We start from the raw sequence: 23,242 nt of genomic DNA on the forward strand, positions 1-23,242 counted from the left end.
CTGTACCCCCATTCTTGTATAAACAAATAAATCAAAAAAATAAATTAAAAAAAAAGTTCCAGGCTTCCCTCCTGCCTTCATGTTATACCAAGTAAACTAAGAAGAGAAACAAACAAAATTAATCCCAGCACTCCCGCTTCCTTTTTCCTCCCACGCAAAACAGCAAATAAGACAGCACACATGCCTAGGAAGCAAGGAACATTGCAACACAAGAAGGAAAAGCAAATGAGAAAAACAGAAGTCCTGGAACAGAGGACCAATCAGACAAAAACTCAGAACAGCAATTATTAAAAATGTTGAATGAACTATTGGAAGGTCAGTCAAAGGCAGTTAGGCAGGTGTGAGATCCTAGAAAGGAGATCTCTCTCCATCCTCCTCCCTTGCAGAATGTCTCGATTTATAGTTGCCTGTTTATTTTTGTTTTGTTGTGGTGTTTTTTTATTGTTATTTTTTCCCTGATCCCTTATTTGGTTCCCCTATAATCCTCCTATAAGTGAAACCATCCAATATTTTTCGTTTTTCTTCTGATTTTATTTCACTGAGCATAATCCCTTTCAGCTCCATCCATGTTGCTGCAAATGGCATCAGTTTAACTTTTTGATTGCTGAATAGTATTCCATTGTGTATATATATCACATCTTCTTGATCCAGTCATCTATTTTGGGGCATTTGGGTTGTTTACAAGTCTAACCTATTATAAACAGTGCTGCAGTAAACATTGGGGTGCAGGTATCCTTTTGAATTGATGTTTTTGTGTCCTTTGGGTAGATCCATTTTTAGTAGTCTGAGGAGCCTCCACACAGCTTCCCATGTTGGCAAGGTGCAGTGGAAAAGGTGCTCTCATCCACTGTTGGTGGGAATGCAAGTTGGTGCAACCACTATGGAAAACAGTATGGAAGATTTCTTAAAGTAAAAATGGAAATTCTGTACGATCTGGCAATGCCCCTGTTAGGTATTATACAACTAATATGAAAGCTCTAACATGAAAAAAATTTCTCTACACCTATTTTACATAACAACACTGTCCACAATTTCCAAGTCATGGAACCAATGTAAGTACCCTTCAACAAACAAATAAAGAAGTTATGGAATATGTACTCAAAGGAATACTACACAGCTATGAAAAAAGATAAAACAGTGGCATTTGGGTGATTAGTGGACCTCAGGGTGAACATGTTTAAGTGAAATAAGTTAAAATGTAAAAGACAGTATCAAATCATTTCACTTATCTGTGGTATATAAATAATGAAAAAAATAGACAAAATACAGTAGGAATAAATCTTGAACTCAATGAAATAACATAATTATCAGAGGAAATGGCAAAGGTTGGAGGGTGTAGGAGGAGGAAGAAGATAGGATATTGACATGGGCTTGGTCGGGTGAGTGGAACAAGTGCACATACGGAGGAGCAAAAATGTAAAAATTTAAAAAAAAAATTAGAATAGCTAAATAAACTGATAACCATCAAGTAAACTGAAGGGGGAAAAGCAAGAAAAATTGGAAAGAAACAACCTAATATTACACCTAAAGCAACTTGAAATAGTGGAATAAACAAGATCCCAAGTTAGCCAAAGGATGGAAATAGTAAAAATAAGAGCAGAAATAAATTGAAATAAAAAAGATTACGGTATTAAAAAAAAATCAATGAAACTAAGAGTTGTTTCTTCAAGAAGATAAATAAACAAAGGTCTAGGTAGGCTAACAAAGAAATGAGCAAAAATATTTAAAAACAAAAATATTTAAAAATATTTTAAAAACATTTTAAGTGAAAATGGGGCCTCTCCTGGTGGTGCAGGCAGTTGAGCACAGCGCTGTGAAGCTGTCCTCAGCCTCTGCAGTGCTGATTTGATACCGGCCAGCCAGAAAGGGTCCCACATGGCATGGCAGGCCTCTCCTGTCGCGCCCGCTGCTCCCCTTAGCAGTGTATTTCATCAATCTGCCTGTTCTGTTCCCCACTCTGTCTCTGGTGAATCCTCTCACCCTCCCACAGATCTGGCCTGTACCCTGGTTCTTGTATAAATAAATAAATAAATCTTAAAAAAAAAAGAAGTGAAAGTGGAAAAATTACCACAGATAACAAAGATATACAAAAGATTAAAAGAGATTACTGTGGGGCCTCCTTGGTGGCCTAGGGGTTAAGTCTCAGCACTATCACCACCATGGGTTGAGTTTGATCCCTGACTAGGGAGCTAACCCACAAAGGGTGCAACAGACCTCTCCTGCTCCCCTTAACAGTGTATTTCAGTAGATCTGCCTGTTCTGCACCCCACTCTGTCTTTAATGAATCCTCTCACCAACCCCCTCCCACTCCATACCTTTGGCTTACACCCCAGTTCTTCGATAGATAGATAGATAGATAGATAGATAGATAGATAGATAGATAGATAATAGATAAATACTTCTTCTTAAGAAAGATATTATGAACAACTGTGAACAACTGTGCCTATAAATTCAGTAACCTTGTAGAAATGGACAGATTTCTAGATCAAATAGTCAACCAAGACTAACAGAAAGAAATGGATGAGTTGAGCCAACTTATCACAAGCAGTTGAAACAGCAACACAAAATTCTTTCCTTCTCTCCTGCCCCTTAAAGTCCTCAATATCAGATGGCTTTACAAATGAATTTTATCAGATCTTTAATCAAGATGTCATGCACATCTTGCTCAAATACATTTTTTTTTTTTTTTTGGATAACATTTATAGTATTTAAGCTAAGCCCTAAAGAAAAAAGTAGATATATCATCTGGAAAAGACAGGGCAGTTGTTCAACAAAACTGACAGTAACCAAAGAGACAAAAGCAAAAGAAACAAAAAAAATTAATAATGTTTATGTCAATTATCCTATTCTGGTTGCTTATTATTCTTTTTTTGTTTATCTCTAAGCTCTGAGAGCACTATTATTTATTTATTTATTTATTTATTTATTTATTATATTTTTACATCATTTTTCATTTTTTTGATGTCAAAATTACCCTAAACCCAATAGTAAAGAGAACACAAGAAAATTGTATCCAATATTTCTTCAAAACATGAAATTTCTTCAACAAAAATTTAGCAAATCAAATTCAACAATATATCGCAAGGATTATACATTATGATCAAGTGGGGTTTATCCCCGGAATGCAAGGATGGTTTACTATACATATGTATATTAATGTATACATTAATACAATACATAAATGTGATGTATACATCATGTCAATAAAAAAGATAAAAATAGTGTGATAACGTCAATATATGCAGAGGCATTTGGTAGGATTGAGACCAATGTATAATAAAAGGTATAATCAAGATGAGAATAGAAGGAAATTACCTTAATATATTGAAGGTTATATATTGCAAACCAGCAACTATTGTAAGAAGATACTTAATGTTGACAAATGGAGGCTTTGCCCTTAAGATCAGGAATAAGACAAGGAGGGAATTCTTACCTTTTTTAACTTAATATTAGAGGTTTTGACCAGAGCACTCGGACAAAAACAGGAAATAAAAAGAATTCAAGTCAGAAAAGAAATGAAACTATCACTATTTGCAGACAATATTGTATTTACATACATAACTAACTTAGTGTTATACTACCAAGAAGCTATTATGAGCAATAGATGAATACAGCTAAGCGGCAGGTTACAAATTCAATGTACAAAAGTTCATTGCTTTTTTAAATATATATATGTAAAAGCAATGACTGGGAAGCCAATTTTAAAAGACTCCAAATATAAATGCTTTAAAAATTAATATATACCTCAGAATTAACCTATAAAATTAGTACTACAAAATATTTCTGAAGGACTTGATAGTGACATAAGCAGATGGAAGGATATTACATGCTTATGGATGGGGAGAATCAACATAATCAACGTAACTATCCTGCCTAAAATTACATACAAATTTAACACATTCCCCATCAAAATGCAGCAAATTTTTCAAAGAGAAATAAGCAGAAATGTTTGAATTGTTATGAAACCACAAAAGGCCTCATATAGCTAGAGTTCTGAGGGAAAAAAAGATAGGAATGGAGATATCATCTGAGTTAAAATTTTAGTAAAAAACGACAGTACAGTATCCATGGAGATGTGCATTAATGAAATAAAATTGAAAGCTCAGAAATATATCCATGTTACATATCAGTATGTGATCTGACATAGCAGCTATGAACATATGATGTGGAAATGACAGTCTTTTTAATAAATGGTGCTAGGAGAAATTGGAAAGCCACACATGAAATAATGAAATTCGATCAGTCCCTAACTCCACAGAAAATTAATTACAAATGGATAAAAATATGGATATAAGAGCTGCAACCATAAAGTAAATGATAAAGATGTCTTTATAGACTGAACCCCATTACCAAGGAAATGAAAACAAAAACAATTGTGATTACCCCAAGTTAAATATTTTCACACAGTGGGGAAAAAATACAAGAAGATTAAAAAGACAACTGTTGTTTGTCAGAAATAATCACAGAATAATTGACAAGTTATTAATATCCAAGTTATAATTGACAGGTTATTAATGCCCAAGATATATAAAAGTTGTATGTTTCAACAATAAACAATCTAATAAGTAGCCAATATGAATAGAAAATTCAGCTAAGAGAATATCCAGAATACCAGAAAATATAAGAAAAAAAAGTTCATGTTTGCTTTCAGTAAGAAAAATGCAGGTTAAAGCCACAATGAAAAAATCATCCCACACTCATTAGGTAGGTATATAATAACACTCTCAGCAAGTGCTGGAGAGAATGCAGATAGAGGAACCCTATTATACTATTGATGGGAATGTAAACTGGTGTAGCCCTTATAGAAAGTGATCTGGATTTACCTTAAAAAATTAAAAAAACTGTCCCAGCAGTTCTGCTCATGGCATCTATCTAAAGATTATGAAACCATCATTGCAAAAAACAAACAAAAAAAGCAACAACAAAAATGCCTGTACTGTTTATTGCAGCACTGATGACAATAACTAGGACATAGAAGCAGCCTAAATGTCCATCAGTATACTATATTTTTTTAAAGATTTATTTATTTATTTATACAAGCACTGGGTACAGTCAGAAGTGCAGGAGGGTGAGAGAATTTACCAGAGTCAGAGCGGAGAGCAGAGTAGGCAGACTGAGGAAGTACACTGCTGATGGGAGCAGTGGGCGGCAGGAGAGGTCTGCGCGCCATGTGGGACCCTCGCCTGGCAGCCCAGGATCGAACCTGTGCTGCAGAGGCTGCAGGCAGCTTCGCAACCCAGTGCTCAACCACTGTGCCACTGGGGAGGCCCTCCATCAGTATACTATTGATCAACATGATATGTGGTATATTCACATTGTTGAGTACTATTCAGCCATGAGGAAAAAAGAAATGCAGTTGTTTTCAGTAAAACAGAGGGTGTTTGAGGGAATTATGTGAGGTGGAGCAGAATGACATACTGGTCATTTACATAGCAGGTGATTTGATAGAATAAAATACTTACAAAAACTAGTGGATGTTAATAAACAGTGAGGGCTCTGAGATTAGGAGGGGCAGTGTATATAAGGGATGGTGATAGGGGAAAATATAAAAATGATAAAGTAAGTTGAGTAAATTCAGTTGTTGCCAGGGCTTGGGTCGTTAGGATGAATGAATGTGTGAAAGCCCAGAGCACTTTAAGGACAGTGCAACTTTCTGCATGATACTATAATGGTAGATATGTATTCTTTTAAGTTGTCAAAATCCAACCCTGATGAGTAAGCCCAAATATAAAATGTGGACTTTGGATGAAGATGATGTCAGTGCAGGTTTATTATTATAATAAATGTACTCTGGTGCTAGGTATTGATTGTTAAGGAGTCTGTTGGAGGGGGGAAAGGGAGGGGACATATGGGAACTCTGTCTTTTCTCAATTTTCTGTGAACCTAAAACTGCTCTGAAGACATACCCAGTAGTTTCACTTGTGTGGAATATAGAGAAACAAAAGCCAGACAGTTCTAAACCCAATACAAATCCTAGGAATCTGAATGTAAAACACATTATCAGAAGGGGAGGGGGAGGGTGGAAAAGAAAGAGGGAAGGGGGTTCAGTGGACTGTGGTGGACTGTGGTGGTCTGTGGGTGCCTTGGTGGTGGGTGTGGGGCGGTAACATAGACCCAAAGAGGTGGGATTCTATATTTTGAATTACACTGTTCAAATCAGTGTAATCAGTATTACCTTAATAAAAAAAAGTTAACTATGGGCCTCCCCTGGTGGCTCAGGTGATGCAAGTACTGCACTGTGAAGCTGTCTGCAGCCTCTGCAGCTCCGGGTTCAATCCTGGCTGACTGACGAGGGGCCCACATGGCGCAGACCTCTCCTGCCATGCCCGCTGCTCCCCTCAGCAGTGTATTTCGTCAGTCTGCCTGTTCTGCTCCCTACTCTGTCTCTGGTGAATCCAAAAATAAAGTTTACTATTCGAATAATAATGTGTGGGCTGTTATAATGGGAATATTTACTGATACTAACATAAAATCATGCCTGTTTCTTAATATCTGCTGTCAGTGTATATAAGAAATAACTAGCTGTCATCTTCTCAAATATTAATATCTTGTTATTTTATTGGTAAGCAAATATATACCTTTAGACAGGTATAGGTTGTTAAAGACTAGGATTAGGTTTCTAAACTTTCAGTTCATTGTCAACAGAACCACAATTTTCATAATCCCTTGGCAAATATTCCTAAATGCAGCTATGATGTCCTTAAAATACACGTTCCCTATCATTTTCTTTTACACATTCAGTATGTAAAACAATCATTTTAAAACACTGTCGTTCTCTTCTTAACTGTTTAAATTATCCAGATAAATTTTTCTGAATTCTCAAAGACTAACCTTACCAATATTTATATTGTGTTGAGACCAAAAAGTAGGCATCTGAATTATTTTTTATTTACTTTTAGCTTGACTATAGTTCTTTGTACAGTGTTCCTCTGGTAAATTGTGTAGGATATTAATTATACTCAGTTCTTTCTGGGGAAAAAAGGTCCAAGTTACTGTTTCCAATATTTAGGAATATATGAGAACTGCTGCAACCATTATTCATGTATCATGGACATTAATCTTTAGTAGTGGGGACTAACTATATTTCAGTGCTTTATCTTTTTAAAATTAGTGTTCTGAGATCATGTAGAATGGCCATTTATTTAAATTTTTTGCTTTCACAATTGTGTTCTAAGTTGTTTGTTATTCTATTAGCTACCAGTTTCATAATTCATAAATTATTCATCCCAATGACACTTTCTGCTTCCTAGGAACTGGTTCTTCCCCCTTTCCCAATCCTTCTTCCCCAGCACCAAAGATTGGTTATCTAAATTTTCTTTTTCCTAATGATATAAAATTATCATTTTACATATTTTAATTATTGGAATCATCAAAATAAGTCTTCTATTGGCTGTGTTTACTTAAGTGGATCAAGTTGAAAAGTTAAATGCTAAAAATGCTATAGACAGATTTCCCAACACACTGTCCACAAAGTATCATATCTTTGGCCTCAAAATAAAATGTCTGTTTTTCTGTTCTCCATTCCTGTGGGAAGTTGAAATATTTAGACCTCATTTCAAATGTAAGGAGAATAAACTTTGTTGCTTTCTTTTTGTTCTCCCAGCTACAGTACATCATAGCACTTTGATTTGGATTTTGAACTTCCCAGGAGAATTCAGATGAACTTTTTCTTTTAACTGATTAAGAATGTAAGACACAGAAGTTAAGTGACTTGTTTAAGTAAGATCTTACACTAGTCTCAGATCTTGGACTGTGGTAATGAACCCTGACCCCGACACACCTTTTTTCTTTCTTTTTTTGTGCTTTGTGGTTTTGGATTAACATAGTAGACACTGTTTCCAGCCACTCTATTCCAAGGCATCTAATCTCCACCACTATGGTTGATGCTTCTTTGGCAATCATATCCACAGCTTTTCCTGAAGATCTATAATAAAGTTGACTTGGAACCACAGTGGTTACCCATACTTCCACCAGTCTGTTATTTTCCCTCTTTAACAACACTGTTGAATCCATGTAAAACAGTGAATAATTCCTATGGAAAGCTGCTGGGATAGCTGTGGTAGGCAGAATAAGCCTCCCTCCCCATCACCTCCTCTTAGAGTCCAAGTCCTAATTATGGTTGCTTCTCGGCTGACTTTAAAATATGGAGAGGCAGCAGTCCCTCTGCCCACCTGTGACTATGCAGGTGCTTCTTTTCACCGTCTTTCCTCTGCAGGGCAGCAGCCTTCCTGCCTGCCCGTGACCTGTACCATGCCCCAACTTCCCCTCACTGACTTCCCTCAGTGGAGGCTGCTCTCCTCAAGGCCACCTGCCTGCAACCATGCAGGCCGCTTAGCAGCTCTTCCTACCTGCTTGTGTCTATGCAAGTATACTTTACTTCTCTGTCCCTTTTCCTAATAAACCTGCCCTTTAAATATAAAAATAAAATGAAATATGGAGATTGGGCCTCCCTGGTGGCACAAGGGGTAGATCACAGCACCGTGAAGTTATCCACAGCACAAGTTTGATCCCCAGCTAGCCGGGGAGCTACCCACATGGCTCAGCAGACCTCTCCTGTCTTGCCCGCTGGTCCTCTCAGCAGTGTATTTCAGTCAGTCTGCCTGTTCTTTTCCCCACTCTGTCTCTGGTGAATCCTCTCAACCCCCGCACTTGTGGCCTATACCCCCTTTCTTGTGTGTATAAATAAATAAATCTTTAAAAAAATAGGGATATTATCCTGGAACAATTTGGTGTTGCCATTGTGATCACAGGGGTCCCTAAAAAGTAGAAGACGAAATTAGGAGAACTACGAAAGAGCAACATGAGAAGGATGAGGCCTGCTCTTGCTGGCTTTGAAGATGGAGGAAGGGGGCATGAATCAAGGAGAGTAGATGACCCATACAAACTGGAACAGGCAAAGAAATGAATTATCTTCTAGAATCCCCGGAAAAGAATGTGCCCTGCTAAAACCTTGATATTAGCCCAGTGAGATCTGTGTTAGACTTTTAATTAAGAGAACTATAAGATAATGTCTTGTTCTGATTGTTCAGTCACTTTGTTCCAATAAAATATGCCACTTACTTGGAATTTAATTAATTCACTTTAAATTTCATCCCTATCACTACTTAGCCATCTGGAAAAATTAATCTCTTCATGTCTCATTTTCCCTTTGTGAAATTGGAGTGATATACTTGTGATGTGAGAATTGAATCATAAATTATGTAAATCACCTAGAAAGTAAATTACTTTAGAATTTTCTAAAACCATTAGTTATCACATATTATTTCTGTGCAGTTATAGTTAGTTCCAAGTATACATAGTACTAAAAAACTCCAACCCTTTAAGATTGTTTTAATCAATATTAGTAAAATATTTTTATAATAAAGTATTGTTTTAAGCCACTGAGTTTGTGGTAAATTGTTACAATAGCCAGAGAAAATTAATCAAGCATTTATACTGCTCCTCAGAGAAAGCCACTTACTTTGATATTTCCACTTTCATCATCTGATTTCATTGGCAACCTTGACTTCCTTTGTATATCCTAGCAGCATGTTTGTCATCTAGATCCTTATATAAAACAACACTCTATAAGACTGTCCACTCATTCAGCTCTATAACTATCTTTAGATCACCTCTCAGTACTTGTTCATTGACTTTACAAATCACAACCAATGTTAAGAGGCTACATAAAATTTTGAAACTGTTGTGCTCTTGGTTGCCACTTTCCAGGAATTCAGATTTTGATCCAATACTCCTAAGTGCCCTGCCTAACCCTCAAGGAATTATTTTTGTCACCTTATCATGCTTATCAAGACAATTACCTGTAATTCTGCAAATGCAGCTACTCATGGCTTTCATGAAAGAGACTGAGTGAGTGAGATGCATGTCTTTGCTTATTACTTGACAGAGTGTGACGCTGGGCCATTCCCTAGTTACCTCCTTTATTGGACTGACTTGCTCATCAGGCTTAAATGCATGTTTGAGAGACCAACTTGCCAAGATGTGGCCAATCCATGTACTAGCTCTTGCAAGTGGTATAATCCTAAACTTAATGCAACTTCAAGTTTTTGTTTTTTTTTTTTCTCATTGCCCGGTAACTACTATAGAATTAATTGGTGTTGTAGCCTAAATTTTGCAGTGGGTCAATATGAAATGAGGTAGACAGAAGAGGATTGTTTGTAGACCTGAGGGATATTATTCAGTGTCCCTCCTTACTGTACTAATTTGTATGGACCAACTTATTCTTACAGCTATCATCAATTCTTGCTTTTTTATTTGTTATGATAACCTCTGCTTTTTAATCTGCTATCTTGCTCTTTGTTTTCTGTGTGTGTCATCAATCTTTGTATTCCTTCTACATGTTTTCCTACTTCCTTTTGGATTGTTAAAATATATTTTTGTTATTCTATTTTGTCACCATTATTGGCATATAAGTGGTACCTTTTTTGTTAGCTGTTAATCTAGTATTTACAATGTATAAATATACACAGCCTTCGTATCAGTTTACCTTTTCATTTCACATAAGAAAGAACCTTATAATACACTTCGTTCTCTATCCTTCTGTGATGTTTTTTCTATATTTTACTTTTTTAAGTTATAAACCCATATATTTTAAGTTTGCTTTGAACATCCAATTAATCTTTTTTCAGATTTTATTTGAGGTATAATTGACATGGTTCTAATATATTTGATATGTGCAATATGATTTCATATATGTGTATAAAGGATTTTTACAATGAAATAACACATCCATTATCTGTGGGCTTTTTTTTTTTTTATTGGTAACAATCCTTAAGATCTACCCTCTTAGCAAATTTCCATTATATAGCACAGAGTATAGTCACCATGCTGTACTAGAGTCTCAGAACTTAATCATTTTGTAAATGAAAGTTTGTACCCTTTAACCATTTTACCTCATTTTCCTATCCCCCACTCTCTGCCCCGGTAACCACCATTCAATTCTGTTTCTGATGTTGACTTTTAATTTTTTTTTTTTTTTAAGATTCTGTGTATGGGCCTCCCTGGTGGTGCAGCGGTTGAGCGCTGGGTTGCGAAGCTGCCTGCAGCCTCTGCAGTGCCAGTTCGATCCCCGGCTGCTCCCTGACCTCCGGAGGAGGGTCCCACATGGCACACAGACCTCTCCTGCTGCCCGCTGCTCCCCTCAGCAGTGTACTTTGGTCCTTATGCCTGCTCTGCTCCCCACGCTGACTCTGGTGAATTCTCTCACCCTCCCGTGCTTCTGACTATGCCCAGTGCTTGTACAAATAAATAAATAAATAAATAAAAGATTCTGTGTATAAGCAAGATTTGTATTTCTTTCTCTGGCTTATTTCACTTAATGTCCTCCAAGTTCATCCATGTTGTTGCCAATGGCAGGATTCTTTGCTTTTTTATGGCTCAGTAATACTGCACTGTGTATACATGTAAACATTTAATTTTACTTACATTAAAGAATGTTGAACACAGGGCCTCCCTGGTGGCACAAAGGGTTATGATACAACCTATGAAGCTCACCACAGCCACTACAGCACAAGTTCAATCTCCAGCCAGGGAGGTAACCCACATGGCGCAGCAGACCTCTCCTGACTTGCCTGCTGCTCCTCTCAGCAGTGTATTCAGTCGATCTGCCTGTTCTGTTCCCCACTCTGGTGAATCATCACATCCCCCCAAAACAATGGCCTGTACCCCCGTTCTTGTATGCATAAATATTTTTTTTCAATTTTTAAAATTTTTAAAAATTTTTTAAAAGTTTTTTTTATATTCCCTATACAATTGCACCCCCCCTTATTTTGACCCCAATCTCTCCTCTCCCCGCCCCCCCAATAGTGTGTCTCTGGTTTATAGTTGTTTGTTGATTTTGATTTTTTCTTTATTATAGTTATTCTTTTTCCTGGTCCCTTATTTCGGTTTTCTAGATTCCTGATATGAGTGAGACCATCTGGTATTTTTCTTTTTCTTTCTGGCTTATTTCGCTGAGCATGATCCCTTCCAGCTCCATCCATGTTGTTGCAAATTGCATGAGTTTATCTTTTTTGATTGCTGAGTAATATTCTATTGTGTATATGTACCACATCTTCTTTTTGTTTTGTTTTGTTTTGTGGGACCCTCACCAGCGGCCGGGGAGCGAACCAGCTCTGCAGAGCCTGGCGGGCAGCCTTGCAGCCCAGCGCTCAACCACTGCACCACCAGGGGAGGCCCTGTACCACATCTTCTTAATCCAGTCATCTATTTTGGGGCATTTGGGTTGATTCCAAAGCTTAGCTATTGGAAATAGTGTTGCTATAAACATAGGGGTGCAGGTGCCCTTTTGAATTAATGTTTCTGTGTCATTTGGATAAATACCTAGGAGTGGAATTGCTGGATCATATGGAAGCTCTATCTTTAGTAGGTTGAGGAATCTCCACACAGCTTTCCATAGTGGTTGGACCAGTTTGCACTCCCACCAGTAATGCAGGAGAGTTCCTTTTTCCCCACGTCCTTGCCAATATTTGTTGTTGCTAGTTTTTTTAATATGTGCCATTCTCACTGGTGTAAGATGGTATCTCATGGTAGTCTTGATTTGCATTTCCCTGATTACAAATGATGTTGAACATTTTTTCATATGCCTGTTGGCCATTTATATTTCCTCTTTGGAGAAGTTTCTTTTTAGCTCTTCTGCCCATTTTATGAGTTCTATCCTTCCAGAACTCTTTTCTTTTTTCCCCTATGGCTCCGGGGAACAGAGTGGGAGTAGCGTGGAGCACCTCAATGGCGTGGGAGTGCTGTGTCTGCCCTGTGCCCCACCATCGTGGGGATCCCACGCCCCAAATTTCATGTCCCGTGTCTCAGTTCCAAAGCCCTCAGATTCAGGACGCAGGCTGTAGCCCAGTTCAGTGTCCACAGAAATGGCACCATTTGCACCCAGCTCCCATTTCCGGTCGTCTGGTTTCTGATTACTCAGTGAGGGACATTCACTTCAATGAGGGCCCCCTGAGCGTCTCCACGGAAGCCTAGGTCGCAGGTGCGGGAACCTGCGCAGCAGTGATCCATGTTTGCTTTTTGAGCAGGCTGCTTTTCTGCACAAGCTTACAGGCTGGCCTTGGGCTATTTGTAGGTGTCTGCTGAGTATTTGTTTTTCTCTAATGGTGCCTGGAGCAGTTCATTCACCTCTGCAGCGATTTCTGCACAGTTTACAGGGTGCGGTGCCTGAAATAGTTCCTTCCCACTCACAGTCCCACTTGATGCATAGTTTGTTTTTGTTGGTTGGTTTAGTTTTTTCGTTGTTGTTTTTTTTCCTCCTTTCTGTAGGTTGGAGCGTGCTGACTTTGTGGGTGGGGGAGGGTAGCAGGGTTCTGAGCTTTCCTCCCTTATGTCCTCTTTTATGGCAACTTTCTTCTTAGGGCAGTTTGCCAGTCGCCTTTTTATCTTTCGTGTCCCAGTTCTTGCAGGGACCTGCCGCTTTTCCTTCCTATTAATTTTTTTTTTTTTTAATGGGAGGTCTTACTCGCAGCATTTCCTGGCTGCCATATTGATCCCATCCAAATAAATAAATCTTAAAAAAAAAAAGAATGTTGAACATGTTGTGCCCAAGATCAGCAGACTCAGTGAGCATAGCCTCCAAGAACCCAAAGACAGCCGATGCAAACACAAAAGGGAGTTTATTACAGACTCGAGTCCAGGCTCACGGCACTTACCAACGCAGTGGCAGATAGCAAGAGCCCTGAACAAAGGAGGCAGGAGTCTTTTAATAAGGTTAAATTATGCTGGCAGTTACTCATTGGTTACAAGGATGCGTTCTCCAACTTTGCCTGGCTATCATTCTAAGCTGACTGGCCCGGCCGAGATGCAACTCCAGCCTGCTGCTCCAATTATAGCAAGTTCGCCCTAATTGGTGATCGAGGGCAAGGGTGGAGTGAGGGTTGAAACTGTCAAAACTATCTCTGGAATGCAGTCTTTCCTGGGACAGCAAAACCTAAAATTCTAAAATGGCAGTTACACACAAAATGACAAAGCAATGGCTAAGAATACTTATGCTTGGTTCCACAGAACACACTCACTGATAGTGGGGCAGAGAAACTCCCTCAGGGAGGGAGTATGTGGAATGAAGCTGGTATAATGTTAGGGGTACCTGTAGCCAGTTGGGTGAATTATAAGCAAGGCATCCCTAGCAGCCTAGGTAGGGGTGGACTTCCAGAGGACACCATGAAATGGTCAGTAGAATCCAATCCTTTTGACATGTTTCCAACCCTGCCTACTGTTCTCTCAGGTCCTCTTCTTTGTTTCCTTAGTTGAATAACTCACAAACTCTCCCTTCCCCTCTTTGGAGAAATCGTTGGTGAGTGTCTCATGACACTGAGCCTTTGTTATAAGCCCAAAGCCTTTGCTTTTGGGAGGAAGATGGTAAAAATCTCTTATTCTCCTGTGCTTGTGTCACTTCAGTTTACTTTTAAAGAGATTAAAAGACAAAAAGCTTTCTTACATTTAGCAACCTATTTTCCTTTATAGGTCTCTTGATTATTTTTTGTAGTTCCAAATTTCAATTTAACATTTCCTTCTGCTGGAAGAACTTTAACATTTCTCATGAGCTAAGTCAGACAGAGAGACAAATACTATATGATTGTCACTTATATGTGGAATCTAAAAGCCAAACTTGTAAAAACAGATTAAAATGGTGATTTAGGTAAGTATTTATACAGAATGAAGAAGACTTGAATATGTGGGATAAGAGCTACGTATCATAGAGACAGTGACTATGCCAATCCCACCCACCATTCGTTTCCTTATTTCTTTGTAAAGTAGAATCCAAGTTTTTGGGTGTAGCAACTGTAGGGTAAGGTAAAAAGTATCAGGCTTTCTGCCCTCCCACCATGAGGATAGATGACGGAACCCTGTGGTCCCGAATGCATACCTGATGGCGGGCACCTGGAGTAGGGTGTGGGCATATGTAGATGGGATTCACCTGGGCTGAGACTGGGCTTATAAGGGTGGCATCACAGACACTAGCAGAAGCAGAAGCCAAGAGAAGAAGAACGAATGGATGAACCACGAAAGCAGAACCACGAAAAAGAAGCAGAGACCACCAGAGAACGCCAGAGAGTCCACACAGAGTGAAGACTTGCTGGGGGCTGGAAGGCCTGCCAGCCTCCTGGCCCCCCGGCACTCTTGTCTGTCGTGTACTGGGTAAATCCCATTAAAAACCTGGAAAAGCCACTGAGGGCTCCAGGACTCCCTCCTCCTTTATGCCATCTGCTCGATTATAGAGAACCTGCTCCGTGACCATTTCTGCCCTTACAGCAACACAAATTGTTACATGGTGGAAAGATTGCTTTTTCCAATTTTGGGGGGTTTTTTGAACATAGATGTGATGATATCACTAAATTTAGACTAGTTAGATGAAAATAGACGTATTCAACATCTATTCAAAGGAGTGAACCCTGCTTACCTTCTTTGCTACTTATAGCACAGGGAACTGTGTGATATAGTAGATCTTTTTCTTCCAAACTGCAGTTCATTGAAGACAAAGGCAGGCATACTTGGAACTGAATTGACAGGTTTGAGGCGGTAAAGATAAATATAGCACTTTTCCGGTTTAAATATAGCACTTTTCCGGTAGTGAATTCATGAATAATCAATGAACCAGCAAAGGACAAAAATCAACATATGGCAGCTTTGTGTGGATTAAGTGTGATTGTCAGGTTCCCTTCCCTTCCTTTGTCCCTTTTCTAATTTATTGAAAAAAAGTTAGGCTGATGTAGCCAGAGCACAGTACTAAAAAAAATCTACTTAGGTGAAGTGTTGACAGGAGATCTTTCCTCCTCTTTCAATAGTATAGCCCAAGTAGTTAGGTTAATTGAAATTATATTCAAAATGAAAATGACTTGGGCCTCCCCTGGTGGCGCAGAGGTTGAGCACTGGGCTGCGAAGCTGCCTGGAGCCTCTGCCCGTTCTATCCCTGGCCGCATGGCGATGGTCCCACATGGCGCGCAGACCTCTCCTGCCACACCCACTGCTCCCCTCAGCAGTGTATTTCGGTCATCTGCCTGTTCTGTTCCCCGCTCTGGCTCTGGTGAATTCCCTCACCCTCCCGCGCTTCTGACTGTACCCAGTGCTTGTATAGATAAATAGATAAATCTTTTAAAAAAAAAGAAAATGACTTGAATTCTTGAAATAAACTTAAACTAGTAAAGCAGTCTTTTTTTTTTTGTTTTTTGAAATTGCCACTGCACCATTTCCAATTTTGCCAGAACGTTTCGCAGAGATAAAACAAGTGACTGTTTTCATGTCATCACCTAGTGATAACCAAAATAGAGGAGACATTCTTGATTTTCCCCTTTGTATCAACCAACACTTCATAGAAGATAGTGATTTTTTTTTATTTTTTAAACAAAAAATAACCAGATTTAATGGAAATTTGTTGGTTACACAGGTTTTTTGAATAGTGTTCTGAGGGACTGTTAATGAGGTGCTGTTTGTTCCCAGCCCAAATAGCTCTACCATTTTAAAATGCCATTCTTCCTTGGTTTCTAATGAAGGATGAGGAATTTATTCCAGTGTGTCATTTTGTACCTTGCATTTGTTTGGCTTTGGGCCAAGGGATCTGATTCTGAAATATTTAACATTGGAGAGTCTTTGAATAGTAGCTTGATTTTCCCATTCTTTCAATTCCCTTCTGGTCTTAACCTTTGAACTCAGCAGGGTAATTAGCAATAAGTTTTGACCAAATATGTCTGATATGAAGTGATAGAGTTACATATTTGTTTCAGTGGCTCCTCCAACTCCCATCCTCTTAGCCCCAAAGGTTCTGGAAACTGGCTTTTTACACTTGCAGATTCCCATCTGAATGTGAAATTTTTTATTTGTAAATAATGTGATCTTGTGTTGTAAAATTTTTAATCAGTGTCTGATTTGGGTTTGGTATGTAAGGGACATGAGATGGTGGTGAACAAACCAAAAGTTTAATCTGTGAGAATAGACTATGAGGCATTTTTCTCTCTTTCAGATGCCCTGAAATTTATTTTCCTGATGCAATTGACCACCAGTGGGAGCTACCATGGTGCAGTGATTATAAAAGACACAGTATTTATTTTTCTTTGTAGAATAGAGAATTCATAGGTTTTGTATGTAAGGAATATAGCCAAAAAATTTTTCTTCAGAATTCATTCTCCCTTTGGTCTCTTTGCTCATTTTGTAACAGTGTGGTCCCCAGGAAAGGGGGAGGTTCCAGGTTCCCTGCCCCACCCAAGGGAGGGTAGAGCTGAGCAGGGAGAGAAGGAAGCTGCAGAGGAGACTCAAGAAGGAAGGAAGCAGGATGGAGAGCCAGGAGGAGACCTGGAGGAGGCACATGGAATGGAGAGACATGTGAAGAAATTATGCTTGCCTTTTAGTTGTAGACTGGGTGACACAGATGCGGGTGAGAGACCCATGGGGCGGTGACCATGGCGGCTTTTATCTTGATTTTGATTTTGCTCTTTTCCTTCCGGGCTTGTCTGGTTGTTTCTGACCCTTTTCTGTGGGTCTCCACTGGAAGATGCTTTAGACTTGTGGCAGGCTTTGGGGCCTTGCTCTGGGCCAATCCCATTTGGATGGAGTTTTACCCACGAGGGGTAAAACTTGATTTAGAAACTAGATTCTTTTCCTTTCCTGTATTGTTTCCTAGTTGTATTAAAGTTCCTTCCCATTAAAGTCTCATGTTTTGTGTTGATGCAACGGATGACAGAACCCATTTAGAATAGGCAGGTTTGCGGGGTTTGGGCTGCCCCTCTCCCTGCCCTGTAACAATTTCAGATTCTGAATAGTATTGTGGCTACACTAAAGCTGTTGAATTAGGTCAAGAATATGTTTGTTAGGCACTACTAAAAAGAGTGTTACTTTTTGAGCTAGCAGTCAAGTGTGATAAAGAATAAGCACTGTATATTTCTGTTAAAGGCACTGTATTTTCCAAAGATGACTGTGCTTCCAACCCCCTTATCTTTATAGTCTTTGATGCTGGCCACTCTTCCACTGAGAGGTGGGGTCTATCACTTCTGGAATCTGCATAGGTTTATAATTTGCTTATGACTAACAGAATATGGTACAAGTGCTTTGTGGTATCTGAGAGTAGGTCAGAAGAGGCCGTTCAACCTTTATCAGTTTTCGGGAACATTTGGATCCTTTTGCTGTCATGTGAGATGTCCTGTTATTCTGAAGCTGCCATGCTGTGAATAAAGTCTGGGCCACAAGGGGACCTCCCTGGTGGCGCAAGGGGTTAAGCACAGCACTGAAGCCTCTACAGCACAAGTTCAATCCCCGGCCGGCCAGGGAGCTACCACATGGTGCAGCAGACCTTTCCTGTCTCGCCTGCTGCTCCCTTCAGCAGTGTATTTCAGTCAGTCTGCCTGTTCTGTTCCCCACTCTGTCTCTGGGTGAATCTTCTCACCCCCCTTCACCTCTGGCCTAAACCCCGGTTCTTGTATGCATAAATAAATAAATCTTTAAAACAAACACGCACAAGTCTGGGCCACAAGAGAGGCCTTATGTAGGTGCTCTAGTTGACAACTTCATCTGAGATTCTAGCAGATAGTAGCACCAACAGTTGTGCATATAAATCAGGATTTCCCCAGTCTCTAAGCATTGAGTCATCCTTAGTTATGGCCCCAGACATCATACCTTATTTTTATACCCTTTCTAAGTTCCTGATCCACGGAATTCATGAACATAATAAAAATGTTTTGCACACTACTGTGTTTTGGTATCATTTGTCATGCTCAATAGTAACTAGGCTCAAAACCCTGGCAAATTACTTGACTTCTTTGTCTCTTAGCTTCCTATTTTTAAAGTACTAATGTTAATAATTATATTCTTTCTAAGAAATGATTTAATGCACATAAAGCACTTAGAAAAGTATCTGGCACATAGTAAGGATTAGCTGTTAACTAAGGGAAGTCCATTGACTACTAACTGTTTACTTCTAAGTATTTTGGGGAGCATATTAAAAATAGTGAGCTCAGCTTGACTTAATTAATTAATGAAGTGTTCATTATGATATGTGAAAAGGAAAAATGATGTACATTTCCTTAATTTGAAAACTTTTACTCATTTGGTGGGATGGAGTCTGTTAATTGTTCTCAAGAATATCAGCGGGTTTTACTTTGGGCTCATAGCTGCACCAGAAGTGCATCCCGCTCAGCCTGCAAGCACCTCCTAACATACCAGGGCCACGGTCTGGGCCTCACATGGTTTTGCTCTACATTGGCGGCACTCAGCAACCCCTTTGTGAGCACTGCTGACTCCAGGCCTGGCCACCAACTACTCAGGAGTGGACAGCGGCCCGCTTTGCAGCCTAGCAATCCACTGCTGGTTCCCTGCCATATTGGGAAGGACATCCCACTAAACTGCATAGGGCCTTCTTCTATGTCAGGAATCTATGGCAAACTTTTGCCCTCCTGGCCACAATAGCGATGCCCTAAGCCACTGCATCCATGTGAGGCAAGGTCCCAATAACTCAGCCTTTTAACTTAGCATCACTCCTGCCCCACCAATAAAAAAAGCTAAGAAAAACTGTGGTGGAGGCTTTAGCACCACCCCAGATACTACAAGACTCTGGTAGCTGTTCCTACCCTCAAGTTAAAACTCGGAACAAGAAGGAAGAAGACTCATACTCAATGAAAGGCCCAACTACAGCAGAGCAAATCCAAAGCAAACAGTGAGAGAAGGAAAAATAAAATGGCAAAGGAAGCTCTTAAGGGGAATAAAACACCACAGAGAAAAAAATCAAACTCCAGAACCCAACAGCACTAACACAGAAGATTTCTTTTTCCTGTCCAATGAAGAATTCAAGACTGCCTTAACTAAGAACATCAAAGAACTCAAACAACAAACACGAGCAAAAGTAAGAAAAACAAATCAGACATGTGCAAGAAGATGCAGAAAAGGCAAATAATGCTATGAGAAACATAATCAATGAACAGAAAATTAAGATTGAAACTTTATGTAAGAAAATAAAGGAACTGTGGGGTTTAAAAATATCAATGGAGGAGGTAAAAAATTCTGGGAAAGCCAGACTGGGTTGTTTACTTTGTTTTTGATGAGACTCGTTAGCTCTTTGTAGATTTTTGTGATCAGTCCTTTATCATTAATGTTGTGTGCAAAAATTTTCTCCCAATTGGTGGGGTTTTTCTTTGTTTCGGTTACTTTTTCTTTTGCTATACGGAAGCTCTTTAATTTGTTATAGTGCCAGCTGTTTATCTTTGCCTTCACTCCCACTGTTTTGGGTGATGTTTCTTTAAAGATGTTACCGAGGTGTATGTCATGTAGCGTTTCACCTATATTTCCTTCTATATATTTTATGGTTTCAGGTCTTATGTCTAGTTCTTTAATCCATTTTGAGTTGTTTTTCATGCATGGTGTGAGGTAGTAGTCAAGCGTCATTCTTTTGCATGTAGCGACCCAGTTTTCCTAGAACCGTTTATTGAAAAAACTTTCTTTACTCCATTACATATTCTTTAATCCTTTGTCAAAGATTATTTGACCGTAAATCTGTGGGTTTATTTTCTGGATTTTCTATTCGATTCCATTGGTCTGTGTGTCTGTTCTTGTTCCAATACCATGCAGTTTTGATTATTATGACTTTGTAGTATAGTTTGAAGTCTGGGAGTGTGATACACTCATTCCCCCCCTTTTTGAGGGGGGAGAATTTTGGCGGCTCCATATGAATTTCATCAATATTTGTTCTATTTCTTGGAAGAATGTTATTGAAATTTTTATTGAAATAGCATTGAATCTGTAAATTGCTTTTGGTAGGATGGCCATTTTGATAATGCTAATTCTTCCAGCCCATGAGCAGGGGATGTCTTTCCATTTCTTTGTGTCTTCTATTTCTTTTAACAGTGTTTTATAGTTTTCTTTGTATAGGTCCTTTACCTCTTTTGTTAGATTTATTCCCAAGTATTTGATTTTTTTTTGTTTCAATAATAAAAGGGATGGTTTTCTTGCTTTCTTCTTCATCAGATTTATTGTTTGTGTATAGGAAGGCTACTGATTTTTGTGTGTTGATTTTCTATCCTTCTACTTTACTAAACTGATTGATAAGTTTGATTAGTTTTTCTGTGGAGTTTTTGGGGTTCTCTATATATATTATCTCATCATCTGCGAATAGTGATAATTTAACTTCTTCCTTCCCTGTCTGGATTCCTTGTATGTCTTTCTCTTGTCTTATTGCTCTGGCTAGGACTTCCAATATTATATTGAAAAGCAATGGTGAGAGTGGACATCCTTGTCTTGTTTCAGATCTTAATGGAAACACTTTCAGATTTTCACCATTGAGAATGATGTTGGCTATGGGCTTGTCATATATGGCCTTTATGATGGTGAGGCATGTTCCTTGTATCCCTTTATTATAAATGAGTGTTGTACTTTGTCGAAAGCTTTCTCAGCATCTATTGATAATATCATAAGGTCTTTATATTTCTCTCTGTTGATGTGTTGGATTACACTGATTGATTTTCGGATATTGAACCATCCTTGTGTCACTGGAATAAATCCTACTTGGTTGTGGTGAATTATCTTATGGATACATTGTTGGATTCTGATAGCTAAAATTTTATTGAGGATTTTTGCATCCATGTTTATTAGAGAGATTGGCCTGTAGTTTTCTTTTTTTGTGTTGTCCTTGTTCAGTTTTGGTATTAGTGTAATACTGGCTTCATAGAATGAGTTTGGTATTATCCCTTCCTTCTCAATTTTTTGAAAGAGTTTATGAAGGATAGGCACTAACTCGTTTCTGAATGTTTGGTAGAATTCATTTGTAAATCCATCTGGTCCTGGGTTTTTGATTTGGGGGAGGGTTTTAAATACCATTTCAATTTCACTGTTTTAATTGGTCTGTTTAGGTGTTCTGTGTCTTTATCTAGCTTTGGGTGGTTGTAGAGATGTAGGAATTTGTCCATGTCTTCTAGATTGTTGAGTTTGTTTGCATATAACTGTTCATAGTAGTTTCTGATTATTTTGATTTCTCCTATGTCTTGTGATTTCTCCTCTTTCATTTATGATCCTATTTGTTTATGCTTTCTCCTATTTGTCCTTTGTGAGCCTGGCTAGGGGTTTGTCTACTTTATTTATTTTTTCAAAATACTAACTTTTAGTTTCATTGATGTTTTGGATTTTTTTTTAAGTTTCTATTTCATTTATTTTTGCTTTGCTTTTTACTATTTCTTCTGCTGGCTTTAGGGTTTTTTTGTTGTTCTTTTTCTAGTTCTTTGAGATGTGAGATTAGGTTGTTTCTTTGAATTCTTTCTTATTTCTTGATGTGAGCCTGTATTGCAATATAGTTTCTTCTCATAACTGCTTTTGCTACGTCCCATACATTTAGGAAATTGGTGTCCTCCTTGTCATTCAACTCAAAGTATTTTTTAATTTCTTCTTTGATCTCCTCATTAGTCTAATGGTCTTCCAGTAGTGTGGGTTTCAATCTCCATGTGGTAGGAGGGTTCCTTGCCTTCTTTTTTGGTTTATTTCTAGTTTGATGACTTCATGGTTAGAGAAGATAGTTGGTATGATTTCAATCTTGCTGTATCTGTTGATGTTTCTCTTGTGTCCCAGTATGTGATCCATCCTGGAGAATGATCTGTGTGTGCTTGAGAAAAATGTGTACGCACATATTTTTGGGTTTAGTGTTCTATAGATATCTGTTAAGCCCATGAGCTCTAGATCCTTATTTAGAGCTTTAGTGTCCTTCCTTATTTTTTGTCTCGTCAATCGATCCATTGTTGTTAGTTGTGTGTTGTAGTCTGCTACTACATATGTGTTTTCTCTTATATCTGTTTTCAGAGATGATAATAGTTGTCTGATATATTTTGGTGCTCCTTCATTTGGTGAGTATATGCTAATGAGTGTTATTTCCTCTCGAAGTATTGTCTCCTTGATCATAATGTAGTGACCGTTGGGGTCTCTTTTTACCTTTTTGAGTTTGAAGTGTTTTATCTGCTATAAGTATAGCTGTCCTTGCCTTCTTTTTGGTTCATTTGCTTGTAGGATTGTTTTCTATCCTTTTTTTTAAAGATTATTTATTTATGCATACAAGAGCTGGGGTACAGGCCAGAGGTGTGAGGGGTGAGAGGATTTACCAGAGACAGAGTAGGGAGCAGAACAGGCAGATTTCCCGAAGTACACTGCTGAGGGGAGCAGCGGGCGGGTCAGGAGAGGGCTGCTGCACCATATAGGTTGCTCCCTGACCAGCTGGGGATCAAACTCGTGCTGCAGAGGCTGAGGATTTCTTCATAGTGTGGTACTTAACCCCTTGCACCACCAG

This window comes from Talpa europaea, assembly GCF_964194135.1.
Source record: "Talpa europaea genome assembly, chromosome: 3".
Classification (NCBI taxonomy): Eukaryota; Metazoa; Chordata; class Mammalia; order Eulipotyphla; family Talpidae; genus Talpa; species Talpa europaea.